Source organism: Lynx canadensis, chromosome A2, assembly GCF_007474595.2.
Source record: "Lynx canadensis isolate LIC74 chromosome A2, mLynCan4.pri.v2, whole genome shotgun sequence".
In the NCBI taxonomy this organism is placed as follows: Eukaryota; Metazoa; Chordata; class Mammalia; order Carnivora; family Felidae; genus Lynx; species Lynx canadensis.
In genome coordinates this window covers 51,714,837-51,737,250 of record NC_044304.2, presented here as the reverse complement: position 1 = coordinate 51,737,250, position 22,414 = coordinate 51,714,837, and the positions used below count along the sequence as shown (strand labels likewise).

General features: G+C 50.4%; 1 protein-coding gene across 7 annotated transcripts in view; it reads left to right on the top strand.

Annotated features, from left to right (window-relative positions):
• Window positions 1-22,414, top strand: part of ATP2B2 (ATPase plasma membrane Ca2+ transporting 2) — a 387,223-nt gene that overhangs the window by 243,016 nt on the left and 121,793 nt on the right. The window lies entirely within an intron of this gene.

Genomic DNA, 22,414 nt, shown 5'->3' with positions numbered 1-22,414 from the left:
AGGAAGTGGCACCACCATCCACCCTCCTGCTAAAGGCAGAGCCTTCACCATCCACACCTTACCCCTCGAGCCCTGGCCCCCGGCTCACTCTCTTGGTTCTACTTCCTAACTCCCACCTACCCACACCTCCTTAACACCACTGCCACCCCATCCCCGCCTGCCTGGGTGACGCAGTAACCACTTTTCTCCCACCCTCCCTCTCACCCCCTGACAGTTCATCCTCCAGTGGTTGATGGATCTTTAAACAACTCTGTGCTAGTCTTCCACCTAAAATTCTGTAGAGATGTCCCTCTGCACCTGAAGCAAAAATCCACATTCCTCACTGTGGCTTCAGAGGTTTGCACAGTCTGGCCACTGCCCACCTCTGAGCTCACTGTCCCTCAGTGATAAGCCCCAGCCATGCTGGCCCCTTTTGGATCATTAAAACCACACCCAACCCCTTTCTACCTCCAGGCATTTGTCTGTCCTGTTCCTCCTGCCTGGAACACACTGACCCCAGCTCTCTGGCAAAATGGGTCCCCAGGCGGCTGGCCATAATGCCTTATTCTCTTCATAGCATTTTGCATGATCTGTCTTCCCTAACAGGAGCAAGCTCAGTGTGCCTGGCACACAATAAGTACTTCCTAAATAACTGTTGAGTGAATAAACCTGAGGACAGCAGAAGGGCCCCTAGAAGCAGGAGATCACAGGAGGGAGAATGAGACCTGACAGGTCAACAGAAGGTCACATAGAGGACAGGAACCAGCACAGGTGGGATGTTTGGATTTCATCTGAGAGGCACTGGGGAGCCACAGAAAGTTCTTCAACAGAGTCCAGGAAGTGGAAGCAATCCTTAGAGCTTAGAGCTGGGGAGGCTATATGTCTAGTGGTCACAGGATTGGGTTCTGGAAGCAGACTGCTTTGGGTCTTGGTTCACCAACTCCCCAGCTGAGACCTTGGGCAAACCACTTAGCCTCTCTGAGGCTCCGTGTGCTCCTTTGTAAAATGGGGCCTGCTAACGAAGCCTACACTTAGGGGTACTGAGATGTGAAACGAGCTGGTGCATGGAAAGTTCTCAGGGCGTCCCAAGTGCTCAATAAACATTGGCCGACACTGCTACTTGGGGGTTGTGGATGCTACTTATTAAGACTGAGTGGCAGGCGTCCCACATGGTACCAGGAAACCAGCCCTCCTGCTCCTGAAGCTCACAGTCTGATGGGACAGATGGGCAGGTATGGCTCGGCCGGTGGTTCCCGAGAACGACTACTGAAAACTGAAGGTGTAAGCCAGGCCCTGTGTGAGCAGAAAATTAAATCTGGGAGAGTCAGGGAAGGCCTCTCAGAAGAAGTGACATTGGATTTTGGGGAGACAGTTTCCTTGAGAGAATATTTTGAGTCAGCATCTACTGGCCCAGGAACAAGGGAGGAGGGAGGTGTGTTCTAGCTGCTCAGCTCCCAAAATAACCCGGATCCGAGGGCGGACAGCCCAGCAAGCCCCAAGAGCTGCCACCATGCCTTTCCTGGCCAGGTTCCAGTGACCTTGGAGCAGTCCTTGCCCTGCCCTGTGCCCCCAGGTGGCAAGAGGGGGTGGAGTCAGGATGCCCAAGCCAGAGCTCCCGCCCTGGCTGAGAGGGCTGGGCGGCCAGCACAGGCACCAGTATAGGCCCTCTCTCCTCCTGCTCACGGGCCACTGAGCTACCCCGTGAGACGGAGTCATGTTTGCATTTTGGCTTCTGGACCGGTGGCATGACCTCCACGGCCAAAGAGAACATGCTCCGGAGCTTTGTCCGTCCCCTCTTCCTGTGCCTCTCTGTCTGGGCTTCTAATTGCATGTTTCACTCTCGGTGCCTTTACTCCGCTTCCTCTGGCTCTTTGTCCCTCCATCTCCCCCTCCCTCATTCCTCATCTCTCCCACTCTCCATCCGTCTCCTCCCTCTTTCTATCTACCTTCTTCCCTCTCTTCTCTGTCTCCCTGCTCCACCTCCTTTCCTCCCCTTCTCCCTCCCACCCCTGGGCTCTCAAGTTCCCCTCTGTCTGACAGCTTCTCCTTCTCCCTTTTCTCTTTCCCTCCCCTTTCCCCTTTCCCCTCTCTTCTCCCTCCACAGAAAAGCACCCCAGAACAGCCTCTCTCTGCCCCCGTAAGACCAGAGCCCAGGCTCCAGCACCCCCTCCCCCTAACACATACAGGCCCAGCCTGTCCCAGAACACAGGGATGATGGCAGGATTAGCCAGAGGGGTAGATGCTGAAACTAATGCAGGTAGTGGGGGACAAGGGCACGGGTAGGTTCCTGTCCTTCCCCCCCCCCCCAACAGACCTTTCCTCACCCCTGTGTCAGAGCTGGGGGCCAGGAGGAAGTCCCTGAGCAGTTTCCTGCCCTCTGTGCAGCTGCTGGGCTTCCCGGGCGGTCAGACAGCAGGTCGGGTCATTGGGCCCATTCAGCAGAATTATAAATAGCAGCTTGTGCCCAGCCTGGCCCACAGAGAAACCTCGGCTGCTGCCGCAGGGCACCCCCGGCCCCCTGTCCTCCGCCCCTCCAGCCATTCCTCTGAGGCAAAGCCTGCCCCTTCCCTGTGCTGCCAGCGGGTCCCCAGGTCAGTATCCGATGTGCTGTCGCCATGGTAACCTGCATGTCCCCAGCAGGCTCAGGTTGCGGGAGGTGGGGGTGTGGGCAATCCAGGAAGAGGTCCAGTGGCCTGGAATCAAAGGTCACTGCTCTGTGCTGGGGCTTGGTGGCTCTCTTGGGGGCTGGGGGTGGGGTCCTGTCACCCAGAAATCTCACCTTGCTGGGGGACATGGGGCAGAGAAGTCTGATTCTGGGAGGCCTGGCCGAGGGGCACTGCCAGTTAACTGGGCACAGCAGGTCAGCCCAGGACTTAAAGCCAGAGAGATGTGGATTCAAATCCTGCATCCCCACTTACTGTTTAGGTCACCTGGGGACCACCACTTAACCCCTGAGTTCAGCATCCTCACCTCAGGGTTGAGCCAGGAGGGGTAATACTCCTCCCCTCTTGGGGGATGCTGAAGAGATCAAAGCCTACCAACTGCGAGGCAGGTCCTTCAGTCCATACCCTTTTTGTCCCTAGGGACAGTGCGGAGTCAGGGTGAATCTTACAGACTTCGGAGTTACACTGACCTGGGTCCCTATCCAACCTCTGCCATTCACCAGCTGGACGATCTGAAGTAGGTTGCACGATCTCTCTGAGCCTCAGTTTCCCCATCTATAAAATGGGCGTGAAAATAACATCTACACCTCGCTGTGTTGTTTTGAGGATGAGTGGGGCCATTGTGGGAGGGGCTGTTGGCACAGTGCTGGGCACAAAGCCAGCACCCTTCACGTGGCGGCTCTACCTGACATCACTTTCTGAACTGTTATTTCTATTCCACCCTTCCTGGCCAAGATGACCCTTGCTTCTTCACCAACACTGGTCACATCAGGCAACTCCCCTTCCCTCCCAGGTCTGTCTCCCCATCTGCAAAATGACAGTGGGACCACTCAGGCCTTGTCCACGTCTGAGATTGGTGTATCTTGAGTAGCCCTACCGGGCTGGGCTGTATCTATTATTATTTACTGACGCCCTCACCCGAGCCCTATCCTCCACTCCCGAAACTTGAGCTGCATGGTTGCCTGGCAACCAAGGTGCCAGCTCAGGAGGCTTGGGTGTCAGGGTGTCCAGCTGCAGCCCCCTCCCCGAAGGCCGGGGGCCCATCACTGGGCAGCCAGGGAGTGGGAGGACCCAGGGCAGGGGCCCTTGCCTGGGCCAGTCCAGAAGGGACCTCCTCTTCTTCGCAGACCTGCCCAGGCCCAGCCTGTCTCAGAGCCCACTCTTTCAGAGTAAAGGGGCCCATTGGCCTGGGATATTTTTATAGGTGGGGCACGTGGTCAGGCACAGAGAGAAATCGGAGCCTCCTCGCGCTGCTAACTGATATGGCAGCTGTCACTGTCACCCTCTTCCTGGAAACCTGCAGCCCAAGTTTGCCCAAAAGCCTGGAGAATTCCCCTACCCTTTCTTAGTACAGTCATTGGGAGGCCTGATACCACCTCCTGGAGGTCCCAGGGCTCTTTACATGGCCACACTTAGCAAATAATATCACCCTTATGTTTACTTGGACGATGTCCTGTATGACCTCTCCTGTGTTTTCATTCATTCACCCAACAAGTATTTTATTGAGCATTCATCCCAGCTCCACTGTGTCCTGCTTGAGTGACCTCAGGCAATTTAACTTCTCTTTGCCTCTATTTTCTATTCTGCAAAATGGGTATAACAAGGATATCTGTACAGAGTTGTGGTGTGGATCCAATGAGATGACATATACAAATGTGCTGATGCTTAGCCTAGAGCTTGGCACAGAAAAGGCCTTATCGTGATTGTTTTTATTAAATTGTTATAAAGCATAGGCACTGTACCACACAGGGAGAGAATAGGGCAGAGCTTTTTCAGAACAGGGCTGGGCCTGGCTCCCCTCTATGCAAGTTGCATCTCACAGGACCTGGCACATAGCAGACCTTCAGCAAAAGTTTGCCAAATGAGCAGAGGTGAGAAACGAACCGTTTCCCTTGGAATCCGTTGCTGCTTGGGGAACTGAGAGCTGAGACGTTGACTTTAAACATGTTTTACAATTCCAGGTATTCCTTAGAATGTACTATGGCTGTTTCCTTCAAAATTACCAAAATAGTTTTGGAATTTCTTTGTAGCATTTCAGCCTCAGCCCTGTGTTTGGGGTGGGGCTGGGGAAGGCAGGTGCAGGGGTAATCCCGGTGGACTTAAATAGCAGGGCAGACAACCGGTGGCAGCGTGGGGACTCGCCATTTACAGGAACCTGAGAATCAGCACCTCCTTGCGTGGTGCACCCTAGGTGCCTCACCTGCCTCACCACAGCCTCAGTCTCTTTGTCTTTAAAATGGACACCCTGCCCCCTCTGCCCCAGGGTCAGAGGCGAGATAAAAGGGGCCATACAGTGAAGAGCACCTTCCAGTAACAGTCCTTAGTTGCAATAGGATAGCCATGCTATCCATAGAAAAGGACTGGGCTGATGGCCCTGCCTCCCCAGGCCTCCCACTCCACAGCAAAACCATGTTGGGTGGCCGCCAGCCCTCTGGCCTGGGGGCCACTTCTAACAGCAGGTGATGTGGCCAGGCTGCCGGGTCCAGGATTTCACTCTTGACTTCTTCCAAACACAGGAAAGGTCTGCCATCTGCTTCCCACCCCTCACACCCAGCCTGCCAGGTCAGCCAAAGCCCCCGCCTCGCACCTGTCAGCAATGTAGGGGAGAAGAATCCCACTGGGGTTTCCTTAGTGGATGCTAAAGATGGCAAAATCCTGGGAGCTTCCTCCCAGCCCCCAGCCCACTTGGATGCCAGGCACTATTCCTCCACCTTGGATAGGAGGGCCATGGTGGCTTTGTCAGAACCCCCAGCACACTACATTTCACTCCTCTGGTGTCCCCATCACAGGACAGCTCTATTTGTGCTGGCTGTGGGTCTGGAAATCTGTTGCATGCCAACATCAAGAACACAGCCTTGCCACTCAGACGTTCATGCGACCTTGGCCAGTCAGCCCACCTTCTGAACCTCAGTTTCCACATCTGTGAAATGGAGAAAATAAGAGCATCCACCTCAGAGGCTGTTATGGGTATGAGCAAGATCATAATTGGGAAAATCTGAATATAAGGAGTGACCTTGGTAGTAATAAAACTTAGCTTCTCATAGGACTATTCTTATTACTGTTACTACTACTCAGATGTGGCTGCTACTGTGGCCACATCCCTGCTGGAAGTGTTACCTTGTTTCCTAATTCAGTCACAGCTTCCTTCCTTCCTGGAGGCCAATGCTGAGTACACAGTAGGTACTCAATGCCTGCTTTCTACCTTTGTATTCAAGCACAAGCATTTGTTGAAGTAGATGAGTCCATGACCCAGGCAATCTTTTTCTCTCTTAGTTCCTGGGGTCAAACTATAGGTTCCTAGAGCCACTCAATAAGCTTCTCTTAGGCACCAGTTGTGTCTGTCAGGTGTACTGGGGACCTGGAGATGGAGGACACCGTCCCCTGCCCTCTAGGGCATGAATGGTCAAGCCCCATGGAGGGATCAGTTGACTCTGACTTAGAGGGTGGGGTCAGCATAGGGTTCACAGAGGAGAAGCCCCCTGGGCTAGGCCCTGCAAGGTGAATAGGAGTCCACCAGGCAGAGAAGCAAGAAGGGAGGGAAAAGCTTGTGCTGAGTCATGGCCAGTGGTCCACAAGGCATCTCTGAGTTGCTTTTTTATTATTTAAACAAGAAATTTTCCCCTCATAGATGTCTCAGTGCCCAGAGGGTGACTCTGGCTGATCCATGGGCAAACCCATGCCCATCAGGGTTGGGTGTTAAGAGCTACAGAGGCCTTCTTCTCTGGGCCTGATCTAGTGTCCAAGACTTAGCGTGAGTCAGCGTGTGAAGATCTCTTAGAAGCCATCTAGTCTGACCTCCTCATTTTACAGATGGAGAGACTGAGACCCAAAGAGGGAAGACAGTTGAGCAAGGGCAACTAATGGCAGATCTCCTAGCCGGGCTTGCCCAAGACTTATCCACCCATGCTGGGGATGACCAGCCCTGGAATTACACGTTCTTGTAGGGTCCTAAGCCCACAGACTGCCCTCTGGAAATATCGTTCTCTGTAGGACCGGCCATTTTTGAAATGAATTTTTGAAACCTTAGTTTCCTGCTTGTGAAATGGAAATAATCAAAGCGTTCTTTTGAACTTCAAACTGAAAAGCACTTTATGAACACTCTTATAAAATGCTATTTTGTCACCACTGTCGTTTTGTTCAGGGTGAACCCTAACAGCCGCATTCCCTAAGAGCTGAAGTCATCTGTGGCATGGTTTGGGGACCATGATTTTCAGGGCCACCCTGTAGACAACCCAAGAGACAGTGACGAGGCATCTGGTACAGGTTGGCTTTCTATTCTGTTCTGGAGCCTTAGGGGGTACCCTCTCTCAGTACCCACCCACCTCTCAAACTAGGAGACCTAAGATAGTCTCAAGAAAGTAATAAAACTCTTTGCTATGTCCCATCGCTTCACACAAAACCCCTATACACACACAGTCTAGAGTCTTATTTCTTAAATACATACATTTTTTTGCACACCTCAACACATCCCCTGCTCAGATATGCTCAAGCAGGCTCATACACATTCTCTGTGCAACCACACATGTGCTCCACCCTGCTCTGACACATACAGACACACATTTGTACACGCATGCCTGATTGCACAGCCATGTACACATTCTGGATGTGTGCATGCTCACACACACACACACACACATGCATGCACACACACGCACACACACACATCTACGCACTCATTGTCATGAACTTCCAGTGAAGAAGAGGGAGCAGGGTTATTTTGCGTGAGTCAGAGAATGCCCATTAACTATAAAACTAAAAATAGTTGGCAAGAAGAAGCATTTAGGTCAACCTAAAGAACTTTGAACCACTAGCATTGGCACAGATTATCATGGAATGAGGGAGTGAACCCCCTGTCAGGAGAGGCATGCAGGCACAGGTGGGACTTGATATAGGTGCTATGAAGGGACTTGAGCATTAGGGACTTTGACCCCTGAAGTCCTGCTGGTCTCTGGAGTAGCATAAGCTCAGGGAATCAGAGCCTCTTGCTTTTCTGTCAGGCTTTTCAAATAATGGTGCCCCTTTGGTGCTCTCTGCTCTGGGGTGATCTTCCAGGGGACCTCTGTAGTACAAGACAGGGTAGTCAGTGACCAGGACCATATAAGCCTGATGTCATGGGGTATCAGCCACTAGAGATGCACACACTGGAGGCCCCCAGTCCTGGCACCAATTTCATGTGAGGGCAGATCCTGAAAAGGGAAAGATGGCAGCTCTGACCTTGTCAGTCCCTTGTAACAAGGAGTCCAGGGTAGCAGAAGCCCTGATTTGGGCATTGCAAAGCAGGGGTGTCAGGGACTGAAATATCTAGAGGAGTAAGGAGTGAGTAAGGAGGGCTGGAGAAAGACCCCTTGACTTGGAGTCGTGCAAGACTTGAACATAGGTTCTGATTGCATCTGAAACCTAAAACCCACCTCCCCTGGATTACACCCCACACAGAGGCCTCAGAGACTGTACAACATGAGGCCTAGAATCCAGGCCTGGATCAGTCCCCTGTGGGTCCCCCTGTTCTTCAAGGAGATACCCAGAGCCATTGAGAACCCCAGGAGATAAAGGAAGAGCAGAAGTGGCTGGGGAAGGACTTTTGAAAGACAGAATAAGGTGATAGAAGGCCTAAGCCATGCCTCACTAGAGGAGAGGGAAGCAGGCAGAGCACTCCCACCCGCAGACCCTACAAATTGCCCCATCATCAGACCTGGGAAAAAGAGAGAGGGCTTCAAGCCTAGAAACACAGAGGGAGGAGAGCCTTTGCAGGCCATTGTGGGGCATCTGTTGGATGTTGATAACTTTGGGTCCAAGGATTGGGATCTCCTGGGGCCCATGGAAGCTCTTGTCCTTTGAGCTCTTTAACTTTCAGACAACACTTGAACCTCCTTGAGAAGCTAGAGGGGATGGGCCAGGGGTCAAGTGAGAGGAGGCTCAGGGCTGGTTCTTAGCAAAAAATGGAGAAACTTTGGGGCATCTTTTAGACCACCCAGGCCAGCTCTCAGGATTGAAGAAGAGACTGGTACTCAGGGAAAATCATGCCCAAGGATGAAGGTGAGACACATCCTTGGAGCATCCTGGGAATCAAGGGGATGGCTCAGGAGGGTGAGACCTTAGGCCTGAGCCCAGATATGCCAGCACCTGTTCTGTGGCCTTGGGTGATACCTTTCACCTCCGGACCTCTATTTCCCCATGTGGAAATCATTATCATTCCAGTTGATTGTGTGCCCCTTGCTGGCCTGGCTCTGGACTGAGCCCGATGCCCTGTGCCCTGCATGAACTCACATATCTTCCCAACAATCCTGTAAGATTGGCGGGGGGCGGAGGGGTGGATTATCATGTCCATTTTAGAGATGCAGCAACTGAGGCCAGACAGCTGCCTTGGTTAATCCACGGTCACTCAGTGAGGGCATAGTGAGGGTTCTAACCCAGATCTCTCTGACTCTAAGCCCCAAAGAGGTTCTGACCCTACAAAGTTGAGTCAAATGAAAAGTGGCTTAAGAATCCATAGAAGGAAGGAGATCTGCGGGGATAGAGGAAATTGCCAAGAGGACATGGCACTAGGGGTTGTAGATCTAGGGATTCGGATATGGGGTAGAAGGCAACAGGCGAGAAAGAGAGGGATCCCAGATAGGGATAGGGCTCCAGGCTCCAGGCTCCAGATAGGGATCCCAGCCATGCAACATGTGCAGGTAGGGCTGCTAGGGCAGCTGCAATGATGGGGGTAGAGGAAAGCCAAGCTGTACACACCTGCCATGGCCTTGCTTACTCTCATTTCAGGGCTCAGAGCGTCATCAGTAGGCCCATGGTTCTGTGCAGCTTCGGTGAGGCTGGGGTCCCCTGGGCCTGTTTCCCCCGGGAGGCTGCATTTGCATCTGTCCCCGTGCAGATGGTTGGTGAGTGCAGCCAGCAGCCCCCACCCTCACCCGCACCCCCTTCTGTCGCTGGGACTAGGCTGCTCGGGGAGCGTGGTGCAGCGTTATTTTTAGAAGTGGCACCATCTGTTCAAGGTGCCGGGCGGATTCTGTTCATCTCTGCAGTGTCCAGGACAGCCACGCCAAATCAGGGGTAGAGCCGCAGAGCTGGCCGGCTGGGACGGTCACTAATCAGCGTGCTGGCCTGCTGGATGCAGGAGCCAAAGAGATTCTACAGGCCCTCAGGGTGTGGGATTCTGGAATCTGGGATCTGGGACTGCCAGTGGGGTAGTTATGGAGTCAGAGCAGCCAACACAGAGGACAAGTTCAGCATAGAGGGGTGTCCTGTGCCCCCACACACCTGCATGGTCCCTGAGCCTAAGCCTAGGACTACCTCCTGGCAGATTCTGAGTGCCCTGCCCTTATCCCTGAACTCCAGCTTTGTATAGAGAATGGAGAAGAGGCAGGAGGAGAAAAGAACAATAGTCAGACTACAAGGATCCTCTGTGAGACCTAATACTGGTGTGGCAGAAACCACGGGCTTGACCAGTGTGATCCAGAAGTACTAGAACCTCTCCTCACTGGAACCCAAACATTTCAATGTGTCTCACTGCCTGAGCCACCACTACCCAGAGCTTCTGAGTCATCACCGGAAGGAAATTAGGCTGTTGATTACGAGCAGGGGCTCTGACGGCAGACTGCCTGAGTTCAAATCCAACAGTTCTGTGACCCTCAGCAGCCTCCTCAACCTGGCAAAGCCTCTTTTGCTCATCTGTACAATGGGGCGCCAGTAACTTCTGCCTCATAGGGTTTAGCTGTGAATATGCCAATTTGATGCCTGTAAGGCTGTGGCATCCTGCCTGGATGCATTCAGCATCAGCTCTGTCTACCATCTGGCTGACCAGCTTCCACTTTTCAAATGCAGGCCACACTCTAAGATTCATTGTCCCCATTGGCTTTCCTTAGTCAGATTGATTTCTCAGCAGTGGAACCAGCATTGGTGGAGGGTGGTCCTGTGCTGGGGGCTGGTGTGACCCTGTTCTCAGAGAGTTTGTGGTCTAGCGAGGGAGGCAAGCTGGCAAAACCCACCCCAAGACTGAGAATAGAGGGTACAAATCAAGGAATGATCTGCACATGATAGGCTGGCAATGGAAGGGTGGGCTGAAATTTGAAGCAGAAGAAAACTTCACAAAGAAATTGGCATAGAGGCTGTGCCCTGGAGAGGAAGGTTTGGATTAATGGAAGAGTGAGGGCAGACAATCCTGGATAGAGGGGACAGTGTATGCAAAGGGTGGAAGGCAGGAGCATGCATTCATTGTTCAGGAAATGCAAGGAGTCCACTTAGCTCAAGCCAATCAGGCAGAATCCTGGATGCCATGGTCATGAATATGTTTTTCTTAAATAGGTACCAGGTGCCAGAAATGTTTTTAATCTAGAGAGTAATATGCTCACATACAAGAGGCAACATCTTGTGTTGGTTTTAGAGTCAGACAGGTCCCAGTTCTACTCCTAGTTCTGCCACTCCTTAGCTGTGTGATCTTAGGCATGTTGTTATTTCACCTCTCTGACCTTTGGTTTCTCATCTATAGAATAGGCCTAATAATGTCTACCTCTGGGATTATTGTGGGTTATATACATTCAGAGCCTAACACAACTCCTGACATATGGAAGCCATTCAGTAAATGAGAGTCACCACCAGCATTATTTGGGGGAAAGTGAAGGAGGAGGAGTGAGAGGTCATTTGGGAGGGTGTGGGTGAGGACACTGAACTAGTGTCAGGAGTCCTGATGGTAAGGAAGAGGAAGGAGCCTGAGCCCTTACCCCACTGCTCTCTGGATCTGTGCACCTGGTTTGTTACAAGTCTAGGGTGACCCTGATAGTCAACTCTGGGACCTGGTGGATGCTTTAGTTGTCATAAGTGACTCAAGTCACAGAAGGACGAGGACATTGGGGGAATATGAAGACCTGAATGACCTTTAAAAGAGACATTTGTCAGTCATAGAAGGTTGGTTCTAGAGCTTGAGAGAAAGGGCAGGGTGTAAATGTAGGTTTGGGAACTACTTATGTTAGGATGAAAGTTGATACTAGGTGGGTGGTATTGCCCAGAGAGAGTGGGTCTTTAAGAGGGTTAAGAGCAGAAACAGGAAAAGGCTACAACTGGCCCAAAACAGAGATGCCATGCAGATCCCTGGACAGAATTGGTCAGAGAAGCCATAGGAGAGTGGGGAAGATGGTTGGGAGTCATCAGCATAACAAGGGTGTGAATACTGAAAAGGGCCTTGGAGTTGGCCAGTGGGAGTCATCCTCAGAAGCCACTTGGGACCTGGTCAACAGGGAGTAGCATTTGGAAGGGCAGAGACAGGGACCAGAGGTGATTTTGAGCCAGAGGCTGGGTCACAAGAACAGGGAAGGATTCTAGAACCCAAAACTGGGGGGATGTTGGCTACAAGAGGAAGAGAGCTGAAAGAGGGGCTGGAATGGGAACCCCTAAAGCACTAGGGCAATGGTTCTTTTGCTTGTTTAAAAGTCCCAGCCCCCACTACCGGACTGACTCATCTTTACAGACTTAGGGCTAGGTATCTATATTTCAAGTAGCCCCCAAGTGACGCCAACACAGGTGGCCCTGAGGGAACTGCACCTTGAGCAGACATGTTCTGAAGTCCCCAAGTTCCACCTAGAGAAGCTTTTATGAGGAGAGGAAGGAAGGGAAACCTTGACTGTGGGAGAGGCAACTCCTTCTCTCAGCTGCTCCTCTGGATTCCTGACTTTTTGGTTCACTTCCTGCAGTTCTGAGGCCAAGTCGGTGGCCTGACACAACTCTTTAGCTTTCTACCAGGGAGACTCCAAGGGGGATAACCTGGACTGAGGCAAAGAAGGCAGTGAGTGCACAGTCACAAAACTGGGGCAGCTCTGCTTCAGCCTAGAAGTCTGGCCACAGTAGTGAGACAAAGAATCTAAAAAAACACCCCCCCCACACACACTCACCCATACACACACCAGTCCCTGCAAGTGCTTGCATCAGTCTGACTCCCCTCTCAGTCTGACCCCCCTCCTCCTTTGAATCCAGAAGTCCTACTTTCTTTTTTCTTTACCCTTCTCCATTAGTTGTTTCCTGGCCTTTGTATTCTCAGGCCACATAGAATGACTTTCCTCCTAGCCTTAGCTTCTTTATACTCTGGACCCCAAAGGACCCACTCAACTATTCAAAAGTAATCTCCAAACTTAGACTTATCCTCTGGCACATCTGTGAATGAATAACACACTCTGCAGAAGAAAAAATTTAACAAACTCAGCCAGACTGAGATGCAACCACTGAAATATGTTCCAGTAGGAACCAGAGGTAGAAGACCATGCACAATGCAAAAGCATGGATAACTAATGATGATATTTCTGGCATCAGTGACAGATAGCACTGATGAGCCAAGGTGGGTCTTTTGCATATGCACTTAAGTGCCCCCCAAGTGGCCCTTTGCGTAGTGTCATTTTATTGGCTCAGGCCTGCTCACTGGGATACCCCATTGCCTGAGAATCTGGCTTTGTGCATTAGCACCAAATCACTGGGGTCCCCTCCCCATACCTGCTCACAGAGCTCATGGAAAAAACCCTGTGCCCTCCCCTCTCCACCCACACCCAAAAACCTCAGGCTCCCCAACCCCACACCCTGTTGGTCAGCACTATAGTCCTGGATAGCTCCTAGAGGCACATTTAACCCTTTGCTCTGTGTCAGCACCATAGCACATGGATAGCTCCTTGGCTCCTGGTCCTTAAAGTCCACCCAAATCTTCAATCAGCACCGTTGCCTCAGGGACAGCTCCCAGTGGAGCTAGTTCTTCAGTGCCTGCTTCTTTGTCCTCCCCTGGGGGGCTGTCAGTCAGCATCATGACTGCATGGACAACACTCACTCCCAGCCTCTGCTGGTCAGCCTGCAGGAGAGAGAGGGCCTGCGGTTATCAGGTTTCCTGACCTCAGCCACCCAGTCTCTCCCCAGCACCCACCTCTATCCATCTGTCAACACTTCGTCAACAGAGACAGTTCTCTGGGCCCCAGTGCTCCATAGTCAGAGGTGAAGCCTGAAGACTCACCAACCAGCCAGTGATCTGTTGTGTGCGGCCAGAGCACTAAACAAGCAAAACCTTATGCTTCCCTATAGGAAACCAGAGAAAAAGTCAGGAGCCTGGTCTGGTGGTGAGAGGAATGTGAGTGAGCCTGGGAGGTGGGGACCTTAAGAGTGTCTTTGTGTGTACGTTTGACAGCTGGCTCTGCCACCCCCTCATCAAGCACCTTACACCAATAACTACAGTCTCTTTTTCTGTTTTATCCTCTGTAAAGTGGAAGTGTCAGCAGCCCCTGTGTCATGATTGTTGTGAAGGACTAAATGAGATAAGAAACAAAGTGCATAGAACAGTGCTTGGCACATAGTATGCATGATCTAAGTGTTGCTGTTGTCATCATTTTTTGTCCTTTCTTCAGCCTCTGCTTGTAATCCATCAGAACAGAGCAGGGGGTGGGAGAGAAGGAGGGAGATGAAGACAGGAGAGGACGGTGTCACTATTGCCAGTTAGGATCTGGAGGCTGGAGGCATTCAGGGCTGCAAAAAGGGCCTTAAGGCATTCAATATGTCTGTAGGGAGCGTTGAGCAGGGTAAGAGATGAGGCTGGGGAGGTGGCCAAAGCATTTGGCTGAAACCAGAGAACACTGTTCAAAGCAGCTGGTCTACCCCGGGCAGAGCCACCATCCTCAACCTTCTCACTGATGTCCCCTCTTGCAGCCCAAAGTGAAGTCCCACCCAGTGCTTTACTGCCTCAGCTAGGCTTTCTTGCCTCCACCTTCTGTTGACGTTACTGTTTTAGCTTCATCAGGAAACTGTCAGACTTTCCTTAAAGGGAAGAATTCTAAACAAGGAGCACATAAAGTGTACAAATCCTGAAAGGCGGGCACTGCTGTGCAGATGCCCAAGGTGGGGTAGGAGATGTCAGAGGTAGCAGATGAATTCAGATCCAATTGTGATTCCCAGGTTGTAGGACTTTTCTTTTTCCTTTTGCCTCCACCCAAGCAGGACTTGGCCTACAACTGAGTGGCCAGGTCAAGTAAGACATACTGGGGACAGTAGGACAGCCGGGAGACCCAGTCAAGTGTGTGTGCCCTGAGAAGCAAGTCTCGGGTGATGGAAGAATCCTCAAGGATGGCACTAAAATGGCCCTTTGAGACTGAGCATCTGTCCAACTGACCCACTTACTTTACAGAAAAGGAAGCTGAGGTACAGGGGAGAAAACACTAGTCCAAGGCCATACTGTGAAAGGGTGAAAGATAATGGGACACAGAGGCTTTGGACCTGACCAGGAAAATTTAAACTATGCCAGATTCTATCCATATAGACTTGGTCATTTGTAACATCTCTGAGCCCCAGATTTCTCACCTGTAAGGTAGGGGCATTAACACCACATAGCCCATGGAAGTATTTGCTAGCAATCACTGTTAATAGTAATGCTCGAGCCAAGATCTGGACCCAGAAGATATGGTTCCCAGGCAAGTGCCATTTGGGTTATATCATCCCAAAACCTGAAGCAAATGTGTACAGGAATCACTTGACTCAGCCTACGGATCTTGACCATGGGGTTACTGGGGCTCTATGTGGCAAAGTGAGCAGATTTTAAATGGCAGGAAGGAGGGTCTGAGCACTTCCCTTGCTCTCCTCAGAATCCCAGTGCCCAGGGCAGGGTCTGAGATGCGCTTCCTCACATTTTTCTGGTGGGTAGATGGAAAGTTGGAGAGATGGACACATGGACAGACAGCTGAAGAATGGATGGACGGATGGAAGGATGGATGGATGGGTGGGTGGATGAGTGAGTACATGAGGCACCTATAGGACCAGAAACTGAGTTTTTCCTACCACCTAACATTGGCAGCTCCTCTGAAGAACAGGGGACAGTAGAGGGAGTTGACCCTGGTGGGCAGCTAAGGGCTGGACTGACCCTCCCTCAGACCAGACAGGAGGGCAAAAAGCTATGCAAGAAAACCCAGGTCCCTAACAGCCCACCCCCTGGCCCTGATTCTGCCATCTGTGCCTTCAAGGCTGATGCGTGGCTGTTTCTGTGGGATTTTTTTTTTTTATTTTAGATTTTCCTTTTCTGGTTAACAGGATAGGAGTTTTCTAAAAATAGCACTAAATTTTCTTCTGAGGTATTCATTTTCAATTCCCTTCCTCTTTCTTCATTCTGTCTCCCCAACTGTGAGAATTCCAAGCTGAAATTGTCATTGTCAACTTTGATGCACATGCGCGCGTGCGCACACACACACACACACACACACCATGGAGCTTGCACACTCAGATGGGAGTGGGTACAGACGTTTCTATCTCACATTCACAGACACGCACTCATGCTGAGTAGACCTGCACACAGCAAGCCGTGTCCTTCAGGGTCACTGACACTAAGCACATGTCTGCTGACACACCACAGGGACCCTCTAACACACACACATACCTACACACACACACACACACACACACACACACACGAAGTCACTTCCAGGCTCAGCCTGATACTGGCATTTTCATACTCCTTTTGACTCAGGTGTGTCCCCAGACTATGTACTGGCTGTGCTGAACGTCCACCATAACACACTGACGCCGACCCTGCGAACTCACAGTGACATGCACACCCACACTCACATAGTCACTCCAGACCCATCAGGCTCTCTCCTTCTCATACACATGCACACACATAAAGGACATTTCCCTCTCCCAGAGGGACTATGACTCTCCAGGTGAGGTTGAAGGAGAAGCAGTTGTCCCTTTGTCTCCAGCTGCCTGTCTGAGTTAACCCATTTCCCTGGGTCAGCACTAAGGAGGAGGGTTCCCATCACCAGGGCATGGGAGGCACTCCTGAAAGGCCAGAATTTGCATCCAGGAGAGGAAAGAAAATGTCCTGCCCCAAAGGAACTAGTTAGTTGGGACCAGAGCAGAGGGGAGGCAAAGCTTGCATGTTGTGCTATACAAACTAGGACCCTCCCCATCCTTCAGAGCAGTGCCAGTGGTATTGTAGTACAGTTGGTCTGAGTTCTGAGCTAAGGACAGTAGCATGGGGGACAACGTGGGTGAGCAGAGGACAGAGGCAGGAAGTAAGTTCAACTGATATTGTAAGAACAGTCACCATTTACCAAGTTCTTCCTCTGTGCCTGGAATTGGGCCAAGCTCTATCTTGATAAGTCCTCACACAACCCTATGAAGTAGGCTGTCCAGTTGGCTCTGTGTAAGGAGGAGGAAACTGAGGCACAGGGAGGAGTTAAGAGCCTTGCCCAAGCCACAAAGCTGTCAAATGGGCAGCACCAGGCCTCATTGCCCAAGATCTCCAAATGGGACCTGGGTTCCCCACATCTGCCATTGGAACTACTGACAACTCAAAGGAAAAAGGAACTTTAAAAATACTTATTAAGGTGGCATTCAAATTCAGCATGTCTTAAAACAGAAGGGTTCTGCATCTGAAAGTTATTTTTAGTACATATTTCATTTGTAATTGTCCCAGCTATCATCCTTCAGTTAGGATTTAAAAAGCTGTTGGTTTGGGGTTTTGGTGGGGTTTTTTTTTAATCCTTCCTTCAAAAGATAGATTACTTCTTTGTTAAATTAACTCCAAAAAAAAAAAAAAAAAAAAACATTGCTCCTTCCTCTGCCAGCATCCCTCCTGGCAGAGACTTTTATTAAGGCGCCCCTAACCTATTCTTGAGTCATTGAAATGTAACAATACAGTCATTTAAATGCTAATAAGATGAAACTGAAATGCATAAATCTAATATTATCGGAACATTCCCCTGGATTCTGAAGGGCCTGCTGCATCAGAGCCTGAAGGAACCCCGGAGAACATGTCCAATTCTTTCACTGTCCACATGGGGAAACTGAGCCCAGGAAGAAAAGGGGCTTGGTCAAGGTCACACAGCTAGAGCTTAGAAAACCGAGAGGGACTTTTCAATGGGCCTCTGACCCCAGTTGGCTCTGTGACCCCTGATGGGTTGCTCAAGCTCTCTGGACCCTGTCTATATGGCTTGCTCAGGCCAATGTCTCAGTCAGCTCAGACTGCTATAACAAAATACCATAGACTGAGTAGCTTAAACAACATAAATGTGTTTCTCACATGTTTGGAGGCGGGGAAGTCCAAGATTAAGGTGCTGGCAGATTCGGTTCCTAATGAGAGCCCTCTTCCTGGCTTACAGATGGCCGTCTTCACACTGTGTGCTCACATGGCCGAAAAAGATTATTTCTCTCATGTCTCTTCATAAGAGCACTAATTCCATTCATGAGGGCTCCACCCTCATGACCTAAGCACTTCCCAAAGGCCCCACCTCCTAATACCGTCACGTCGGGGATTCGGATTTCAACGCATGAACTTGAGGGGCACATTGAGTCCATAGCAGCCTGTGTGCCCATTGCTTAGGGCAGAGGTGACTGCACCATGTTGAGTGCTGGCTGCAAATGAATCTCATCAAAACAATGATAAAGCTGCACTTGCCAAGAAGGGGGTGCAGAGGGGTCAGGCAGAGGCACAGAAGCCAGTGTTGTAGAGTGTCTGTTCCAGGCCAGGAGCCACACCAAGAGCCCACACACAGGTGTATCAGTCATTCCCACAGAAACCTGCAAGACAGGTAGGTCAACTCCACTTGGCAGATGGGGCCCAGGGAGGCTAGGTGACTTCTCCAAAGTCACACAGCTCATTTAATCCCTCAGCCATAGAGTGGTAGCTCATGTGGTATTTGAGTGAGGCAGTAAGAAAATCAGAGTCTGGTGGGCTTTGGCTAAGGAGACAGCTGCCTGCTCTAGTTTTAGCCTCACACCCGTGCCTTATTATAACAAAGAGACACTGGGGAGTGGAGGATAGGGGATGTATCTCAAAGAAAAAAATGCAACTACTGGTTCTGACATCTTTTCAGACCTCCAGCAAACCTGCAACATATATGGAGAGGAATCCCAACTCCATTTTATAGATGAGGAAACTAAGGTATGAGGACCTATCTAAAGTCATACCTCCCAAAGACAGATGACCCAAGGGCTGATCCATTCATTCACCAAGCATTTATAGAGTGCCTTCTGAATGCCAGGCACCATACTAGGTACAAAACAGACATGGCTACTGTTCACACAGAGCTCTCAGGCTCCCAAGAAAGGGACACAGCTAAGTAGGCCTGAACAATAAAGTGTGAAGTGCAGTATGATACGAGAGGTGTCCGGAGTTGGGAGCATTTACACACTCCTGGGTGGTCAGGGAAGGCTTCCAAGGAAAGCGCACTGTGCTGAGCAGAACAAGCCATTGTCTGGGTGGGGAAGGCCCAGATAGTGGAGAGTGCTCTATGACAAATATGGGGCAAGTATGGAGTTTTCAGTGAATTCTATACAAGCTAGCAGGTCTTCAGTTCTGTCTGCCAGAAGATCATTTGTGCAGCATCATATAGATGCTTCTGTGCCCGTGGACTTCACATTCTCAAATCAAGCAAATCCCACAGTCAGATCCAGTACCGAGGTGAGCTCTACAAGTTAGGACAAACCAAGATGCCCAGAACAAGGGTTGTTTCATACATGCACCCATGAGATGCAGGAGTAGGGGACAAGTGGTGGGGGAAAAGCCATATCAGAAGAGGTAGCTGCAATGGGAAATCTCAAAGAAGGAAGTTCGTTTTGTTTTGTTCTGTTTTTATTCAAAGAAGGAAGTTTAAGATCATTTATCTACAGAGGCAGATTTCTGATTTTTAACTAATTTTGTTATCCCAGAATTGCCTCCCTCCATATGTACAGGTCCCTTCCTGCACCTTTTACTATGTCTCTCCCAACCCGTTAGTAATAGACAGCTGTATATTTGAGTTTCTTCTCTGTTCATCTTTTGGCTTAAGTCCTGCTTTACCTGCATGGGGAAAAAAAATATTCCTTACTCATAATGAGAGGAGAAATCTTTCCTGATACCCTGGGCCAGATCAGATCTTCCTGCTCTAGATATCTACAGCAACTATCACTCCCCATAATGGGAAACCAATCATGTTATAGAAGTCACTCATTTAATTGTCTCTCATCCGCAATGTCAGTTTCTGGAGGGTGGGAACTCTGTCTGGATTGTCCAGTGCCTGGCACAGAGTAGATGCCTGAAATACAATTATTGAATGGATGGATGGATGGATGGATGGATGGATGGGTGGGTGGATAGGTAGATGGGTGAATACCTGGTTGAAGATCATTGTTCATCTTAACACAATAGTTAAAATCACCAGTAGCCCATTAACTCGTGCCTACTATTGTCATTGTAAATATAATTACTCCTAACGATTCTCGTAGCTCATGCTGCCAGGGATGTAATTATCAGTGCCTGTAAGGCACCCTGCAGGTAGCAGGGGGATAGATAGAAAACAGCACCTCAGGTTTAGAAAATCCCTTGTGGCTTGCAAAGCACTTTCTTGTTCACATACGGCACTTTATTTATGCATCGTAAGAACCCCATGAGAACCCCATGAGAGAGATTCACAAGAGGAGGCAGCATAGTGTCCTGATTAAGGGTGTGCCTCTGGATCCAGACTGCCTGAGTTCAAATTCCAACTCTGTCACTTACCAGCTCTGTGACCTTGGGCAAGTTGCTTCACCTATCTGGGCCTCAGTTCCTTCGTGTGTTGTATGGGAATAGTCTTATTGGTTTGGTTGTAATATTTTATTTTTCAGGAAATAACTCATTTAAGCCTCATAGTACCTATAAGGTAGATACTATTATTCCCCTTTCCTTTTTTTTTAGATGATATTAAATTCATTTGATTCCCATTCTACTAGGAGGTGGAGGAGCTAGAATTTGAACCCAGAGACTGTAGTTCTTAGTTCTCCTGCAGCTAACCTCTATGGCATGTCCAGACACAGGCATCCTTGGGCCCTTCCTTAGCCGCTCTTCATAAGGATACACCTTTGGGGTCAAACGCAACTCATGGTTTCTGGGAGTGGTGCATGCTCAGATGGCCAAGGACCATAAGTGCTCCTACAGGACTGGGGGTGGGAGCCCCAAGCACACTCTTTCTTTGGTGTCTTGTGTCTCTGCTAAAGACATCAGGACCATTTTATATTCCATTCTATAAGATACTTGCTGCTCCCAGGATAAAAATAAGGCTTCCTACTGCACCCTTGAATACAGCTGCCCTCCTGTAAGGCATGGAAAGTTTCTCCAGTGGCTCCAGCACCCTATGACCCTTAGCTGGGAAGCCCCACAACCCAGATGGAAATACGACAAATTTGAATGTGGTTTATAATTAGTTCCCAATAAATTGGGAGGTAGAGGGGTCAATAATTATTATTTTGCAAATGAGGAAACAGAACCTTGGGAAAATAAAAGGACTCGCCCAGGGTCCCATAGCCAGGATTTGAGAGGACTTGGATTTGAACCCGTCTTGCTCTGACTGTAGAACCTGTCTTGTTCACTGCCATCAGGCACTGTTCACCCATCAGCCTCTGCTCTTCAGAATAAGGAGGGAGCGCCCCCTAGGGGAAGGGGAAGAAGCACCAGGCTGGGAGTCCAGAGACCATCCCACCTCTGGACTGCCTCCCTCTGTGTGACTCTGGACAAGTTCCTTTCCATCTCTGAGCTTCCAGTTCCTTACTGAGAAAATGAAATTGAGTCTAAAATGCCTCCAACACTAAAATTTTGTGCAAGAGGAAAGGATGGTGAAGCAAAGAGATGGGACAGGGGACAAGGGGAAAGAATTGGGGCTAGGTCAGGGGCTCAATCCCATCTTCCTCTTCCCACCCCTCCCCCTTACCGTCCTGGACCTAGGATGGCCAGGTGTCTATGCCTACTGGGTGGGGCCATTCCCCATGCCAGGCCCAGCCAAGCTCAGCAGAGGCCCTTTGTCACCCAACGCTTGCCGGGGGCCTTGGACACCGGTATTGGGTGTCGGGGTGGATTGGATTCTCTCCTGGCAGCCCTGCAGATACGGCACTTCTGCAAGGGTGGCCAGGCAGGCCAGCAGGGAGAAGTCCGTGCTCTCTTCTCCCGGGCTCCCCGAAGGACGTCGTGGCTGCTGTCCGTGGTGCTGAACTGTGCACCCCCGCCCCCCAGGTGAGGGCTCCATGCACCCCAGCTCATGCTTGGGGCCAAGCGGGGTCCTCAGTGACATCCTGGTGAATATGCATGAGCTGACTCCTCTGGCCAGACCAAGGGCCTTGATGAATGTGGTTGGGGGCTACAGGTGAAAGTGGGAAGCTTTCTCCCATTCCCATACCTGGGAAACCAAAGGGGGGATAACAGTGTATCAGCAGATGTAGGTGGCATGGATGAAGGAAGCATATATGCTGGGGGACCTGGGGGCTCTGTACTTGGGGGATGGATGGGGTTATGCTCCGGATCGTGAGAGCGTGGTGTGTGTGCATAAACAAGACTGTGAGCACAGGTATTTTTGAGGAAGGGAGTGGGAATATTAAGATGTATTTCTAGAAGCATGACTGCATGTGACAGTGTTTATGGTGCCAAGGGGGGTGTCCACCAGGGTATGTGTGAAGTGGGACTCGTGTGTTGGTGTATGTGTATGGCAGGGGGGAGGGACCTAAAAGTAGGCAGGTTAGGTGTACAGAGCACCCTGAGCTGTATAGGTCAGAGGGTGTGTATACACCAGGGTGCATGTCATGAAGTCAATGTGTTAAATAGCAGAGTGGACGATTAGGGGGTTAGGGTATGTTACGAGGTTGCACCAGGCTGTGGCTTGGGGGTGGTATATTGTGGAGTGCCCAAGTGGGCACAGTATATTTGGGTTTACAGTGTTTGCTGCTGTGCTATGGGGTATGGTATGAAACACCCACGTTAGGGTATGTGTATATGTAGTGGTTGTTATTTGGGGTGGTTTGTGTGTGTGTACAAGCACGTGCAGGCTGGG